The sequence below is a fragment of the Cervus elaphus genome, chromosome 10 (genome assembly GCF_910594005.1).
Source record: "Cervus elaphus chromosome 10, mCerEla1.1, whole genome shotgun sequence".
In the NCBI taxonomy this organism is placed as follows: Eukaryota; Metazoa; Chordata; class Mammalia; order Artiodactyla; family Cervidae; genus Cervus; species Cervus elaphus.
The window spans coordinates 46,573,968-46,589,291 of record NC_057824.1 but is presented as its reverse complement, the minus strand read 5'-3'; positions in this window follow the sequence as shown (position 1 = coordinate 46,589,291).

Here is a 15,324-nt window from a genome sequence, read left to right as displayed (position 1 = left end):
GTGGTCCAGTGGTTAACAATCTGCCTTCCAATGCAGCGGACGCCAGTTCCATCCCTAGTCAGGGAACTTAGATCCCACATGCCTCAGGGCGTCTAAGCCCACACGCCACAATGAAAGGTCCTGTTCCCCACATCTAAGAACTGATGCAGCCAAAAATAAATAAATAGGCATTTTTTAAAAGTGAAGGTCATAGAGGAGAAAAGATCACGAAGAGTGGAAACGTATACTGGATGGATGGAAACACTGAATGAGTGAGTGAATGAATGAATGAGTGAATGAATGAATGAATGAATACTAGCTACCTTACCTCCTCTTTGCTTTCTGTACCAGCATGCACCTCTATATACAGCAGGTGCCCACCGTATCTTCTCTACTCTCCCAACCCGCACTCTGGAGGAACCTAAACTGTAGAACCTTTGCTCACTCGGTCTCAAAGACAGCCAGCTATGGATCTGAGGGATTGGTTGGGCTAATGGATTTCCAGTTCTTTAGTAGGCTTATAGTCACAGCTGTGTTTTGTATTGTATTAGAAAAAAATCTGGTTGGTTTATTAACCAGGTTTATGCTGGAACTGCTTGCATTTTTGCTAGAATCTGAATTTGGAATATGTGGCCATCACACATGTAAAGGGCCGAACAAAGCTTTTCCTATCAGTTCATACATCTTAAGGGCTTTTCTGGGGCCTTGAACAATGCTGAAATATAGTAAATGTGAAATATAAAAATGCAGATATTTGTTATGAATAAGTTTTGTCCATTTCATTTGCTGAAACTTGATTTTGAGAGAGTGGACTTTCTCAGTCTGAGTTCTAAAGAAAAAAAAAATATCTTTCATTTCCCATGTCTGCCTGCAATATGTCAGGAAATAGCTCAGAGACCATTTCACTTTACTTGAAAACAAAGTTAACCTTTAATTTGGGGCTGAGTGTCACTTGTTTCCTCTTGCTTTCCAATTCATTGGTGAAGCAGAAAATATTGTGCTGTTTTCCTATTAATACATGGTCCCACCCAGAACCATGCAATTTAGAAATTAGTACCAATATTTTGCTTTATGTTTTTACAAGAATTAAACCTATTTGGACTTCCCTGGTGGTCCAGGGGTTAAGACTCCGAGCTCCCACCGCGGGGGGCACCACTTTGATCCCAGGTCAGGGAACTAAGATCCCCAAATGCCATGAGGCATGGCCAAAAAGACAAAACAAAGAAGCAAGAACACCTATCATCAAGCTATGATGAAACAAAGAATTGCTACTTAGAACAATGTGGATGAATCTCACAATATTGAGGGAGAAAAAAGAATACAAAGCAGTATGTACATGTCATGACTCCATTTCTTTATTTTTTATGATTTTTATTTATTTATTTATGGTTTCGGCTTTCCTCTTGAAATCAAAAACTTGTCAACAAAGAAAAGTTGGCGGATGCACACTTCCCAGTTTCAAAACTTATTACAAAGCTACAGTAATCAAAGCAGTGATAATGGCAGGACAGACATATAGACCAATGGAATAGAAGAGAAAGCCCAGAAATAAACCCAAGGCTATTCCATAGGGAAAGGACAGTCTTTTTGACAAATGGTGCTGGGAAACTGGAAACTAAATATTCATAAGCATAAGAATGAAATTAGACCTTTACTCTGAACCACACACAAAAATTAACTCCAAATGGACCAGACCTAAATGTAAGAGCTAAAACTATGAAACTGTTCTAAGAAAACATAGGGGAATATCTTCATGGCCTGAGATTTAGCAATGGTTTCTTAAATATGATACCAAAAGCACTGGTAAGTAAATAAGTAGATGAATTAGACTTCATCAAAAGTAAAATTTTGTGCATCGAAGTACATGTTATTTCATTACTGAAGAGGGCAAAGGAATAAGTTGGGAAGTTGGGAGTGGAATATACACACTACTATATATTACACTGGCCAAAAAGTTCATTTTGGTTTTCCTGTAAGATATTATGGAACTTGAATGAAGTTTTGGCCAACCCAATATAAAATAGGTAACTATCAAAAACTTGCTGAATAGCACAAGGAACTCTGCTCAATACAGTGTAATGACCTGTATGAGAAAAGAATCTAAAAAAGAGTGAGTATATGTATAACTGATTCTCTTTGCTTTGCACATGAAACTAACACAACATTGTAAGTCAACTATATCCCAATAAAAACTTTTTTTAAAAAAAGAATGAAGAGACCATGCACAGAATGGGAGAAAATATTTGCAATCAATAAATCTGATGAGAGACTGATATCCAGAATATATAAAGAACTACTACTACGCCTCAAGGACAAAACGGACAGCCTAACTGAAAAATGGCCTGGACTTCCCTGGTGGTATGGTGGATAAGAATCCGCCTGCCAATGCAGGGGACACCAGTTTGATCCCTGGTCTGGGAAGATCCCACAGGCCATGGAGCAACCAAGCCCTACATCACGACTGAGCCCATGTGTTGCAACTACTGAAGCCCAAGCGTCTAGAGCCCATGCTCTGCAACAAAAGAAGCTCCACAATGAGAAGCCCGGGCACTGCAATGAAGAGCAGTGCCCACTCACCACAACTAGAGAAAGCCCCGAGCAGCAGTGAAGACCCAGCACAGCCAAAAATAAATACACAATTAAAAAAAAATCGACCAAGGACTTGATTTCTCCAGTGATTTAAAAACGGCCAATAAGCACTTAAAAAGATGCACAACTTCATTCATCATTAGGGAAATACAAATCTAAACAGGCACAATGAGATACCACTTCATACCCACTGGTGGTGGTGGTGACTTAGTGTATCTGTTATTGTTTAGTTGCTAAGTCGTGTCCAACTGTCTGTGATCCCACGGACTGTACCCTGCCAGGTTCCTCTGTCCATGGGATTTCCCAGGCAAGAATACTGGAGAGGGTTGCCTTTTCCTCCTCCAGGGGATCATCCCAACCCAGGGATTGAATACTTGTCTCCTGCTTGGCAGATTCTTTACCACTGTGCCACCTGAGAAGCCCTCACACCCACTAGTATAACTAATATTAAAAGCTGGCGAGCACAGACACACACACTAATAAAAAAAGAAAATTGCAAGTGGTAGCGTGGATGTGGAAAAACTGGAACTCGCCAATTATTGTTAAGGGGGAATGTAAAATGGGGCAGTCCCTGTGGAAAACAGTTTCATGATTCCTCATAAAGTTAAACACAGAATTACCATATGACTGGACAATTGCTCTTGTAGGTTTATATCTAAAAGAAATGAAAAGAAGGACTCAAACAGATACTTGCACATGAATGTCCATAGCAGCATCATTATTATTTTTTTTAGTTCTACCAGTTTATTGCTACCAACCCATTTCCCTCCACCCTCATGCACACATGGTCAGTCATGTAACTCCATGGACTGCAGCCCATAGCCAATCAGTTCAGTTCAGTTCAGTCGCTCAGTCATGTCCAACTCTTTGCGACCCCATGGACTGCACCACACCAGTCCTCCCTGTCCATCACCAACTCCTGGAGCTTACCCAAACACATGTCCATTGAGTCGGTGATGCCATCCAACCATCTAATCCTCTGTTGTCCCCTTCTCCTCCTGCCTTCAATCTTTCCCAGCATCAGAGTCTTTTCAAATGAATTAGCTCTTCGCATTCAGGTGGCCAAAGTATTGGAGTTTCAGCTTCAACATCAGTCCTTCTAATGAATATTCAGGACTGATCTTTAGGATGGACTGGTTGGATCTCCTTGCAGTCCAAGGGACTCTCAAAAGTCTTCTCCAACGCCACAGTTCAGAAGCATCAATTCTTCAGCACTCATCTTTCTTTATAACCAACTCTCACATCCATACATGACTACTGGAAAGACCATAACCTTGACTAGACGAACCTTTGTTGGCAAAGTGGTTTCTGCTTTTTAATATGCTGTCTCGGTTGGTCATAACTTTTCTTCCAAGGAGTAAGCATCTTTTAATTTCGTGGCTGCAATCACCATTTGCAGTGATTCTGAAGCCCAAAAAATAAAATCTGCCAATATTGCCACTGTTTCCCCATCTGTTTGCCATGAAGTGATGGGACCGGATGCCATGATCTTAGTTTTCTGAATGTTGAGTTTTAAGCCAACTTTTTCACTCTCCTCTTTCACTTTCATCAAGAGGCTCTTTAGTGCCTCTTCACTTTCTGCCATAAGGGTGGTGTCATCTGCATATCTGAGGTTATTGATATTTCTCCCAGCAATCTTGATTGCAGCTTGTGCTTCTTCCAGCCCAGCATTTCTCATGATGTACTCTGCATATAAGTTAAATAAGCAGGGTGACAATATACAGCCTTGACGTACTCCTTTTCCTATTTGGAACCAGTCTGTTGTTCCATGTCCAGTTCTAATTGTTGCTTCCTGACCTGCATACAGATTTCTCAAGAGGCAGGTCAGGTGGTCTGGTATTCCCATCTGTTTCAGAATTTTCCACAGTTTATTGTGATCCACACAGTCAAAGGCTTTGGCATAGTCAATAAAGCAGAAATAGATGTTTTTCTGGAACTCTCTTGCTTTTTTGATGATCCAGCGGATGTCAGCAATTTGATCTCTGGTTCCTCTGCCTTTTCTAAAACCAGCTTGAACATCTGGAATTTCACGGTTCACGTATTGCTGAAGCCTGGCTTGGAGAATTTTGAGCATTACAGTAGGTGGCAATGATTTAGCCAATGAATAGCTACAGCAAATATAGTATATACATATGATTGAATATTATTCAGCCATAAAAGGGATGAATTTCTGATGCATACAACAACATGTAATCTTAAAAATATGTTGATTGAAGCCAGACACAGAAGGACAAATGTTGTATGATTCCACTCTGAAGAGGTATCCAAAGTAGGCAAGTCCAACGACTTTTCTGATGGTCCAGTGGCTATGATACCGTGTTCCCACTAAGGGGCCCAGGTTTGATCCCTGGATGGGGAACTCAATCCCACAAGCCGCAACTAAGACCCAGTGCCACCAAATAAATAAGTAAAAAATAAATATATAGAAAAATACAATAAGCAAAGTCAAAGAGACAGAAAGTAGAATAGAGGTTACTAGGAGCAGAGACAGAGAGAAGTGTGGGGGTTATTGCTTAATGGATAGCTTTTTGGGGTGATGACAAAAGTTCTGGAAATAGGGTGATGGTTACACAACATGAGGAATGCATGTAATACCACTGAATTATACACTTAAAATTATTTCAATGGTAGATTTTATGTTATACGTATCTATTTTACTACAATAAAACAAAACTGAAATCCATACCAAATTGAAACTTACTCTTCAGCTCCTTATAAAGGCTGAAAAGGCATGTCAAAGGGAAATCTTTCTCACTGTTTAGGTAACGATGCTGTTTGTCTGAACAGGACTTGGATGAGAATTAAGGAGGCGAACCCATGCTAAACAAGCTCGTGCAGACTGAACTAGAAAACCAAAATACCTATTCACCTAGTCACAGTTTATAATGAGAAGCAGAAGCGTGTGATGGACCAAAGGTGCTTTTGTTCTAAGCTGTTTATGGTCTGCCTGCAAACTGTACCGAGAGGGAAATCCCTGCCAGGCTGGGGATTTCCCCGCTGGTTGGCAGCGGCCGGAGAGATTGCGGCACGGTTCAGTGGCACCCTTGGCCCTTTCTTCCGCCTCCGCATCCAGGACCGAAGTACCCTAGGAAACAGTTCCTTCGGCCACGTGCTTCCGGGATTGGCACGGATGCTCGGAATCAGCGCGCTGCGAGCCACCGATGAAGCCGATCAGCCCGTGGTGCCAGCGGAGGGGAACGGCAGGTCTACCTCGGCCGCGCGCCTGGAGAACGATGGCCCGGGGCTGCGAGGGAAGTGAGGAAGCCTGCGGGGTCTGGGAGCCCAGGAGGCGGTCCCAGGCGCGCACGGTCAGCGCGCCCCACCTGGACCCGCGGGGACCCAGAGGGAGAGCCTTCAATGGGGCGGTGAACTGGAAAGCCCCAGGCAGGCCAAGCAAAGGAGGGTGAAGATGAGAGATAGAAATACAAAAATCTTGCTGTGGGGAGAATATGTGGGTGTTTGTGTATTCAGGCAGCTGTCTCCCTCCCCTCACCCCTCTCTCTCTCTCTTCTCTCTTGGTGTGGGAGAGGATTTTCTTACCATTGCTTAACACCAAAGACATGGGGGGTGGGGAATGGATAACTCGGACCACGTAAAAACGAAACTTTTCAGTTCAACAGCAACATACAAAAAATGTCACAAAAACAAACTGGGGAAATATTTGTAACCCCTTAAACACAAAATTTGCTTTCCTTTAGAAAAGCAGTTAAGGAAGGGGGAGGGATAAATTAGGAGTTTGGAATTAATATATATATTACAATATTGTATATAAAATAGATAATTAACAAGGACCTGCTGTATAGCACAGGGAACTCTACTCTATATTTTGTAAAACCTATAAGGGAAAAGAATCTGAAAAAGAATATACATTTTATGTATGTATGTATATATATAAATATATAAAACATGTCTATATTTGAACCACTTTGCTGTATGCCTGAAATTAACACAACGTTGTAAATCAACTGTACCTCAACTAAAAATAAATAAGCAGCACTCATGCAATAAATAAAGGGGAAAAAGAGACCAAAATACCTAATTGTGAAATGCAAATGATTAGTTTGCAAAAACATAAATGCAAATGACTAATAAAAATATGAAAAAATGCCCAACTTTGTTCACAATGTGCACATTAGAACCCCTAAAAAATCTTTACTTTCCACTGAGATTGGGCAGATGTGGAGGAAATGGGCATTTTCACCCTGTATATGTACAGTGGTGCTATCTTTCTGGAGAGTAAACACAATACACAATGTGGATCAAAATTTTAGGTGCATTGATTTTTTTCTTTTACATTAAAAAAATCATTTAAATTTTTTATTGTGGTAAGAATATGTGATGTGAGAGCTGTGCTGTTAAAGTTTCAAGTGTATATTATAGTTGGCTACAGGTACAGTGATTTACAGCAGAATTCTAGAACCTGTTCACCTTACTTAATGAACTTCATCCCTGTTGATTAATATCTGCCCTTTTCTCCTTTTCCCCAACCCCTGACAACCACCATTCTCCTCTTTGAGTCTACAAGTCTCACTATTTTAGATATCTCACATTAGTGAAACAGTTGTATTTGTCTTCCTGTGACTGGCTTATTTCACTTAGCATAATGTTCTCAAGGTTCATCCATGTTGTTGCATACTGCAGACTCTCCTTTTTAAAGGATGAATAGTGTTCCATATGGCCTTCCTTGATGGCTCAGAGGGTAAAAAATCCGTCTGCAATGCAGGCGACCCAGGAGACGTGGGTTTGATCCTTGGGTCAGGAAGATCCCCTGGAGGAGGAAATGGCAACCCTCTCCAGTATTCTTGCCTGGGAAATCCCATGGACAGAGGAACCTGGCAGGCTATAGTCCATGGAGTAGCAAAAGAGTTGGACATGACTTAGCAACTAAATAACAACAAATATACCACTATAGGTTTTCCTGCCTGCCCCACTCCCCAGGATGCCTCTGATTAGAGGTATGGGACGTGTCAATGAAAAATTAAGCAGTCAGTCTAAGAAAGAAATGGAAAACTTATTTGAACCAAATTTGAGGATTATAACCCAGGAAGAGCATCTCAGAAAACTCTGAGATCTGTCTGCCTGGTAGAAGTCAAGGCACAGTTATGTAAGTTTTCTGGGCCATTTTATTAACGTACATCAAATGTCGTATGATTTTTAAAATTGATCTTATTAAAGTATAGTTGATTTGTAATGTGTTCATTTCTGCTCTACAGCAAAGTGATTCCATTATACATTTATGCACACCCTTTTCCATGTTCTTTTCTGTTAGGTAGTTAGGATAGGGAAAAGGACTGCAAAATGACGGTGGCTAAAAACAGGAAGGGAAAAGCCCGTGAAAATAGAACAGAGGAAGGTCAAAGGAAGGTCCCAGGACCGGAGTAAGGACTTCAGGTAGAACAGCGCTCCTGCCTAAGCCCAATTTGCATAGGACAGGCCCAGGAGGAAGAAAAACCATATAAAAATAGGAGCCAAAGCTCTCTTCTCTCTCTCTCTCTCTCTCCCACATGATGGGGTGCTCTTCTCTTCATGTCTTTGGATCGACGTGCCCTCACACCTCGAAGATGGATTTTCCTGCTATCTTCCAAATAAAATAGAGCTGTAACAGTGAGCTGCAACACTGATTTATATAAGAGCTATAACATGGTCTGTCCAAGACCCGAGAGCTGTGACCCGCCGAGGGGGCTTTAATGTCCGTCACTCCAAATTTTTGTTGTGACGAGACAAAGAACCGAGGAGCATACACTCGCCTGACATTTTCCAGTCTGGTTTATCACAGGATATTGAGTATAGTTCCCTGGGCTGTAGAGTAGGATCTTGGTGTTAAGCCGTCCTATATATTGATGTAATAGTTTGCATCTGCTAAGCCAAACTCCTCACCCATCCCTCAGGAATGATATCTTTTAGGGAGTTGTCTTGTTGATGCTGAGAGAAGGTTGCTCTTTGTGGTTGAGCATGTTGAGGATCCGGGAGGTGTGGTCGATACAAAATGCAGATACACAGATAGGGAGAGAGGAAGGAGGTCAGAGAAGGAGGAAGGCAGAGAAGAATTTTTCTGTTTACATTTTTCTTGTCTTGCCTAAAAACATGGATTTTATTTCACAGAAATCTAAGAGAGTTTCTCCTCAATTAAAAAAATTCATGTTATTTTATTTTTAAAAATTCTTTTTTTAAGGTATATGTCTTTATTTTTATTATTATTTTTAAAGTATTTATTTATTTGGCTGTACCAGGTCTTTGTTGTGGCATGCAGAATCTTTAGTTGCAGCACGGGAACTCTTAGTTGCTTCATGTGGGATCTTAGTTCCCTGACCAGAGATTGAACCCCCTATTCCCTGCATTGGCAGGGTGGAGCCATTGGACTGCCAGGAAAGTAGTCATCTTTTTTTTTCAGTTCTACCCGTTTATTGCAACCAACCCATCTCCCTCCACCCTCATGCATGCATGCTCAGTCATATAACCCCATGGACTGCAGTCCATCAGGCTCTTCTGTCTATGGACTTTTCTAGGCAAGAATACTGGAGTGGGTTGCCATTTCCTCCTCCACTCATCTTTTAATATTCATTGCAAATGCTACCTCTCCCATTTAAAATTGCCTGCTTTCAGAGCTTCCCTGCCAGTCCAGTGATTAAAACTCTGAGCTTCCACTGCAGTGGGCCACGGTTCGATCCCCGGCCAGGGAACTAAGATCCCGCATAGCCGAAAGGAGCAGCCAAAAATAAAAAAGTTGCTTGCTTTATCACCAGCCATCTCATACTGTCTCATTGTGTTTATCTGAGTGTACCTTGTATTTGATTCATTTGTCACATCAGCCCAGCTGAGATGACTTTAGCCTGCAAAGACATCAGTAGTGAAGAATCCAGACTTGGAGACATGCTGATTTAGCTTAGAATCTGGATTTTGCCATCTGTATATCATTAGCCAAGTAACTTAACCTTTCTGAGCCTTTTTTAGCATATGAGGAAGTTCTAAGCACCTACCACAGTGGGTAGTTGTCAGTGTAGTGAGGTAATCTCAAGTGCTGAGCACAGCATGTGTCATGGAGGGAATGCTCAGTAAGTATTTCCCCTTATTATACATTTTTGAAGGACAGAAACCTTGTCTCAGTCTTTCCGGAATTTAATCAGTGCTCAGCCTCTTTGCTGTTGCTCACTTTAGGATCAGTCTGAGTTCATTTGGAATTGAACTGCACAGTTTGCTGGAAAAAATGGAAATCAAAAACCCCAGGTACAACCCCAAATCTGGCTAACCTCTCTCCTTAGATTCTGGGGAAAGAGAGACAATGGTTGGTGTGCCATTCCACTGATGGGGAAACAGTTTAAAGCAGTACTTGACCCAATGATGATGGGCTAACTTCAAATTTGAACAGTATCATTTTTGGCTTCTTTCCCCACTAATAAAGAAATAGAGGAAAACAACAGAATGGGAAAGACTAGAGATCTCTTCAAGAAAATTAGAGATACCAAGGGAACATTTCATGCAAAGATGGATTCGATAAAGGACAGAAATGGTATGGACCTAACAGAAGCAGAAGATATTAAGAAGAGGTGGCAAGAATACACAGAAGAACTGTACAAAAAAGATCTTCATGACCCAGATAATCACGAGGGTGTGATCACTCATCTAGAGCCAGACATCCTGGAATTTGAAGTCAGGTGGGCCTTAGGAAGCATCACTACAAACAAAGCTAGTGGAGGTGATAGAATTCCAGTTGAGCTATTTCAAATCCTGAAAGATGATGCTGTGAAAGTGCTGCACTCAATATGCCAGCAAATTTGGAAAACTCAGCAGTGGCCACAGGACTGGAAAAGGTCCGTTTTCATTCCAATCCCAAAGAAAGGCAATCCCAAAGAATGCTCAAACTACCGCACAATTGCACTCATCTCACACGCTAGTAAAGTAATGCTCAAAATTCTCCAAGCCAGGCTTCAGTAATACATGAACCGTGAACTTCCAGATGTTCAAGCTGGTTTTAGAAAAGGCAGAGGAACCAGAGACCAAATTGCCAAAATCTGTTCGATCATCGAAAAAGCAAGAGAGTTCCAGAAAAACATCTATTTCTGCTTTATTGACTATGCCAAAGCCTTTGACTGTGTGGATCACAATAAACTGTGGAAAATTCTGAAAGAGATGGGAATACCAGACCACCTGACCCACCTCTTGAGAAACCTATATGCAGGTCAGGAAGCAACAGTTAGAACTGGACATGGGACAACAGACTGGTTCCAAATAGGGAAAGGAGTACGTCAAGGCTGTATATTGTCATCCTGTTTATTTAACTTATATGCAGAATACATCATGAGAAATGCTGGGCTGGAAGAAGCACAAGCTGCAATCAAGATTGCTGGGAGAAATATCAATAACCTCAAATATGCAGATGACACCACCCTTATGAGAGAAAGTGAAGAGGAACTAAAAAGCCTCTTGATGAAAGTGAAAGAGGAGAGTGAAAAAGTTGGCTTAAAACTCATCATTCAGAAAACTAAGATCATGGCATCTGGTCCCATCACTTCATGGCAAATAGATGGGGAAACAACGGAAACAGTGTCAGACTTTATTTTTTGGGCTTCAAAATCACTGGAGATGGTGACTGCAGCCATGAAATTAAAAGATGCTTACTCCTTGGAAGGAAAGTTACAACCAACCGAGACAGCATATTAAAAAGCAGAAACATTACTTTGCCAACAACGGTCAAGGCTATGGTTTTTCCAGTGGTCATGTATGGATGTGAGAGTTGGACTGTGAAGAAAGCTGAGCACCAAAAAATTGATGGCTTTGAACTGTGGCGTTGAAGAAGACTCTTGAGAGTCCCTTGGACTGCAAGGAGATCCATCCAGTCCATCCTAAAGGAGGTGAGTCCTGGGTGTTCATTGGAAGGACTGATGTTGAAGCTGAAACTCCAATACTTCGGCCACCTGATGCGAAGAGTTGACTCATTGGAAAAGACCCTGATGTTGGGAGGGATTGGGGGCAGGAGGAGAAGTGGATGACTGACAGAGGATGAGATAGCTGGATGGCATCACCGACTCGATGGACATGAGTCTGAGTAAACTCAGGGAGTTGGTGATGGACAGGGAGGCCTGGCATGCTGCGGTTCATAGGGTCGCAGAGTCAGACACGACTGAGCGACTGAACTGAACTGAACTGATTATTAATTTATTTTAATATTTTTTATTTTTATTTATTTTTATTTTATTTATTTGGCTGTGTGGAGTCTTATTGCAGCACACGGGATCTTCAATCCTAGCAGCTCCATCTGGGCTCTTCAGTCATGGCATGGGAACTCTCAGCTGTGGTTTGTGGGATCTTAGTTCCCTGAGCAAGGATTGAACTTAGGGGCCCCCGAGTTGGAAGTCTTAGCCACTAGTCCATCAGGGAAGAATTCCCTTTGGTGGTGGTTTAGTCATTAAGTCGTGTCTGACTCTTGCCACCCCATGGACTGTAGCCCACCAATCTACTTTGTCCATGGGATTTTCCAGGCAAGAATACTGGAGTAGGTTGCCATTTCCTTCTTCAGAACTCCCTTTATTCTTCGATGAAAACTTACCCATTGTATTTGTCTTAATTATAATAAACACAGGTTCAGGAGGGGGTTAAAAAGATTGCTTTGATTCACCAGAGAAAGAGGCTTGGTAAATGCAAAGATAAGAATCAAGCACCCAGACATGAAGCTGACATTTGAAACAAAAATAGAAAAGGGAAAGAATGGGGCTATTTTTTTCTCTCAGTATTGAGTCCAATACTGATTTTACAAATGATACGTTGCAAGGCTATCAATTATACATTTTATTTAGAAATAATTTATTTGATTGGATTTTTTCTCAAAGGTTTCTGAATACAATCTTCCTGGCAGAGATAATATTCTAAAAGGAAGTGCTGCTTATAATACCAGTTATTCGATTAGTTGCATTACCTGATCTGTCAGATATGATTACAGGTTCACTGCATCGAATGATAAGTGTTGTTGTTCAGTCAGTTGTGTTGGACACAGTTGTGTCCAACCCTTTGCAACCCCATGGATTGCCCCACACCAGGCTTCCCTGTCCTTTGCTATTTCTCAGATTTTGCTTAAATTCATGTTCATCGTATCCAGTGATAAGTGTAAGTATCTGTGAATATATTTTCCTAAAGCTCAGAATAAAAAGCATTTAAAAAATCCTTAAGTAGTTAGAAAAGAAACCTGGACATTTTGTTCTTAAGATATTTTAAAATACTGCTTTGAGTGCTAAATTATACCACTTAATATTTATAGAACACTTAACTAAGATTTTATAAAGTATTTTCATTTACATATTGCCTGATTCCCCCAAATCCCTGAGGGAGGCAGGGAAAATACTATAGTGATTTTATGTTTTAAAAAACAAGTTATGCAACAATTACAGCAAAAGTCACGTAATACTAAATAGAAGATAACACTCATCTGCATGTGTGTGTGCTAAGTCGCTTCAGTCGTGAACAATAGACTGTGTGACTATTGTGTGTGTGACCCCATAGACTAGTCTGGCAGGCTCCTTTGTCCACGGGATTCTCCAGGCAAGAATTCTGGATTCTCCTCCAGGGGGTCTTCCAGAACTTAAGTCTCCTGCCTTGTAGGCGGATTCTTTACCAACTGAGCTACCAGGGAAACCCAACATTTATCTAAATCCAGCTAAGTAAGTGGTGTCCGACTCTGTGCAACTCCATGGACTGTAACCTGCCAGGTTCCTCTCTCCATGGAATTCTCCAGGCCAGAATACTGGAGTGGTTTGCTGTTCCCTTCGCCAGCGGATCTTCCCAACCCAGGGATCAAACCCAGGTCTCCTGCGTTGCAGGCAGATTCCTAACCATCTAGCCACCAAACCAACACATAAAACTGTTTATTTCAATCGGTGTTACATGAATATTAGATTCACAGCTCAGGCCAGATGTTTGCACGAAAAGGCATAGCAAGAGCTAGAAGGGCTATTTAGGTCACATCTACATTATTAATTATTATGAATAAATTATAACTTCGGTTTATTTATTTTTTCCACCTTTGGAAGAGTTCTGTCAAAGATACTGTTTCCACAATTGTAATATTCAAATGGTTCAAACAAAAAGCTGTTCACAAATAGTGTTTTATAAACAAATAGTGTTTTTATAAACAGTTCTTATAAAAGCATCCTTATAATAATGAAGAATTTATCTGTTAGAGGGCAGATAACCAGGCAGGAGCTAAAGATGTCATTTTGGCCTTTTCCATGTCATCTGGACAAGGCATGAAATTCCTAACTAAACCCAGATCTAAAAGATCAAACTATTATTTTAATCAAGATATATATTTTTCATCCTATTCTCTCTCTGTAAGTGCTAGATGGTTGGGTGGCATCACTGACTCAATGGACATGAGTTTCAGCAAGCTCCTGGAGTTTGATGGACAGCAAAGCCTGGTATGCTCAGCCTATGGGGTCGCAAAGAGTCGGACATGACTGAGCGACTGAACTGAACTGATGCCATAAAGAAAACCAAATAAATTGGATCCGAAATTTATTGGTCCTGCATCAAGCCGAGTTACAGGGAAAAAGACCTCTGTTTAGTGTTCATCAAAAGATGGATCTACTTTGAAAAATGGGTATGTCAAGAGTGTCTCAGCTTTTGCTAGAGTTATGGTTTGGGGCAATATAAAATATAGGACAGGGTCACAAAAAGATTAATTATTCAGTTTGGATTCCAACCAACCAACTTTTAAAAAGGAACACTAGGAAATTTCCTGGTGGTCCAGTGGTTAGGACTTGGAGCTTTCACTGACAGGGCTTGGATTCTGTCTCTGGTGTGGGAGCTAAGATCCTGCAAGCTGTGCAAACAAACCAAAACAAATCAAAGAAAAACTCAATCACAGTGACCTTGACCAAGTGGTAGAGATGCGTTTCTGCCAGCAAAGGCGGCTGATAGGGGGATGGATCCTGTGATAATGGAGAAAGCAGATTCCTGACACAGGTATTAAAAATCCAAGATGGTGATGATTTTTCAGGACTAGTGAAGGCATTCCAACATTGCCATGTGACTTGCTATTTAAAAGCAGTAAACAAGGCTGTTTGTGCTTGGAGAATGTGTGAAGATGCATTTAAGTTGGTGGAAGAGCTCACACTTGGTTTAGATCTGTCTCTAGCCTGGCTGAGTCTCCTCTGACTTGGCTTTTGTCTCCCACAGACAGCAGCACCCCCGCCCCCTTATCTGCGGTTTCACTTTCCACGGTTTCAGTTACAGGCATTTGGAAAACATTACAGCCATCCCTTGGTCTAGAAGGGTGATTGGTTCCAGGGACCACCCCCCCACCACCTTCCCAAAACCCCCAGGTGCCAAAATCTGCAGAAGCTTAAGTCCCTTATATAAAATGGCTGTAGGATTCACATACAGCATACATACACCCTCCTGTGTACTTTTAATAATCTCTTGATTTATAATACCTAATACTATATAAATGCTATGTAAATCATTGTAAATATGATGTAAATGCTATGTAAATCGTTGCTGGGCGCCCACCCAGCAAAGGCAAGTTTTGCTTTTTTGAAAGTTTCTGGCATTTTTTTGTTTGTTTGTTTTGGAATATTTTCCATCCACAGTTTGTTGAATCCGCAGATGCAGAACCCGCGGATATGGAGGGCTGGCTGCAGATGGAAAATTCCAGAAATAAACAATTCATAAGTTTTAAATTTCACACCCGCCGGCTCCGTCCTGCCCTGGGTCGTGAATCATCTCTTTGTCCAGCGTATCCTGCCCGGTAGTCTCTTGGTAGCTGCC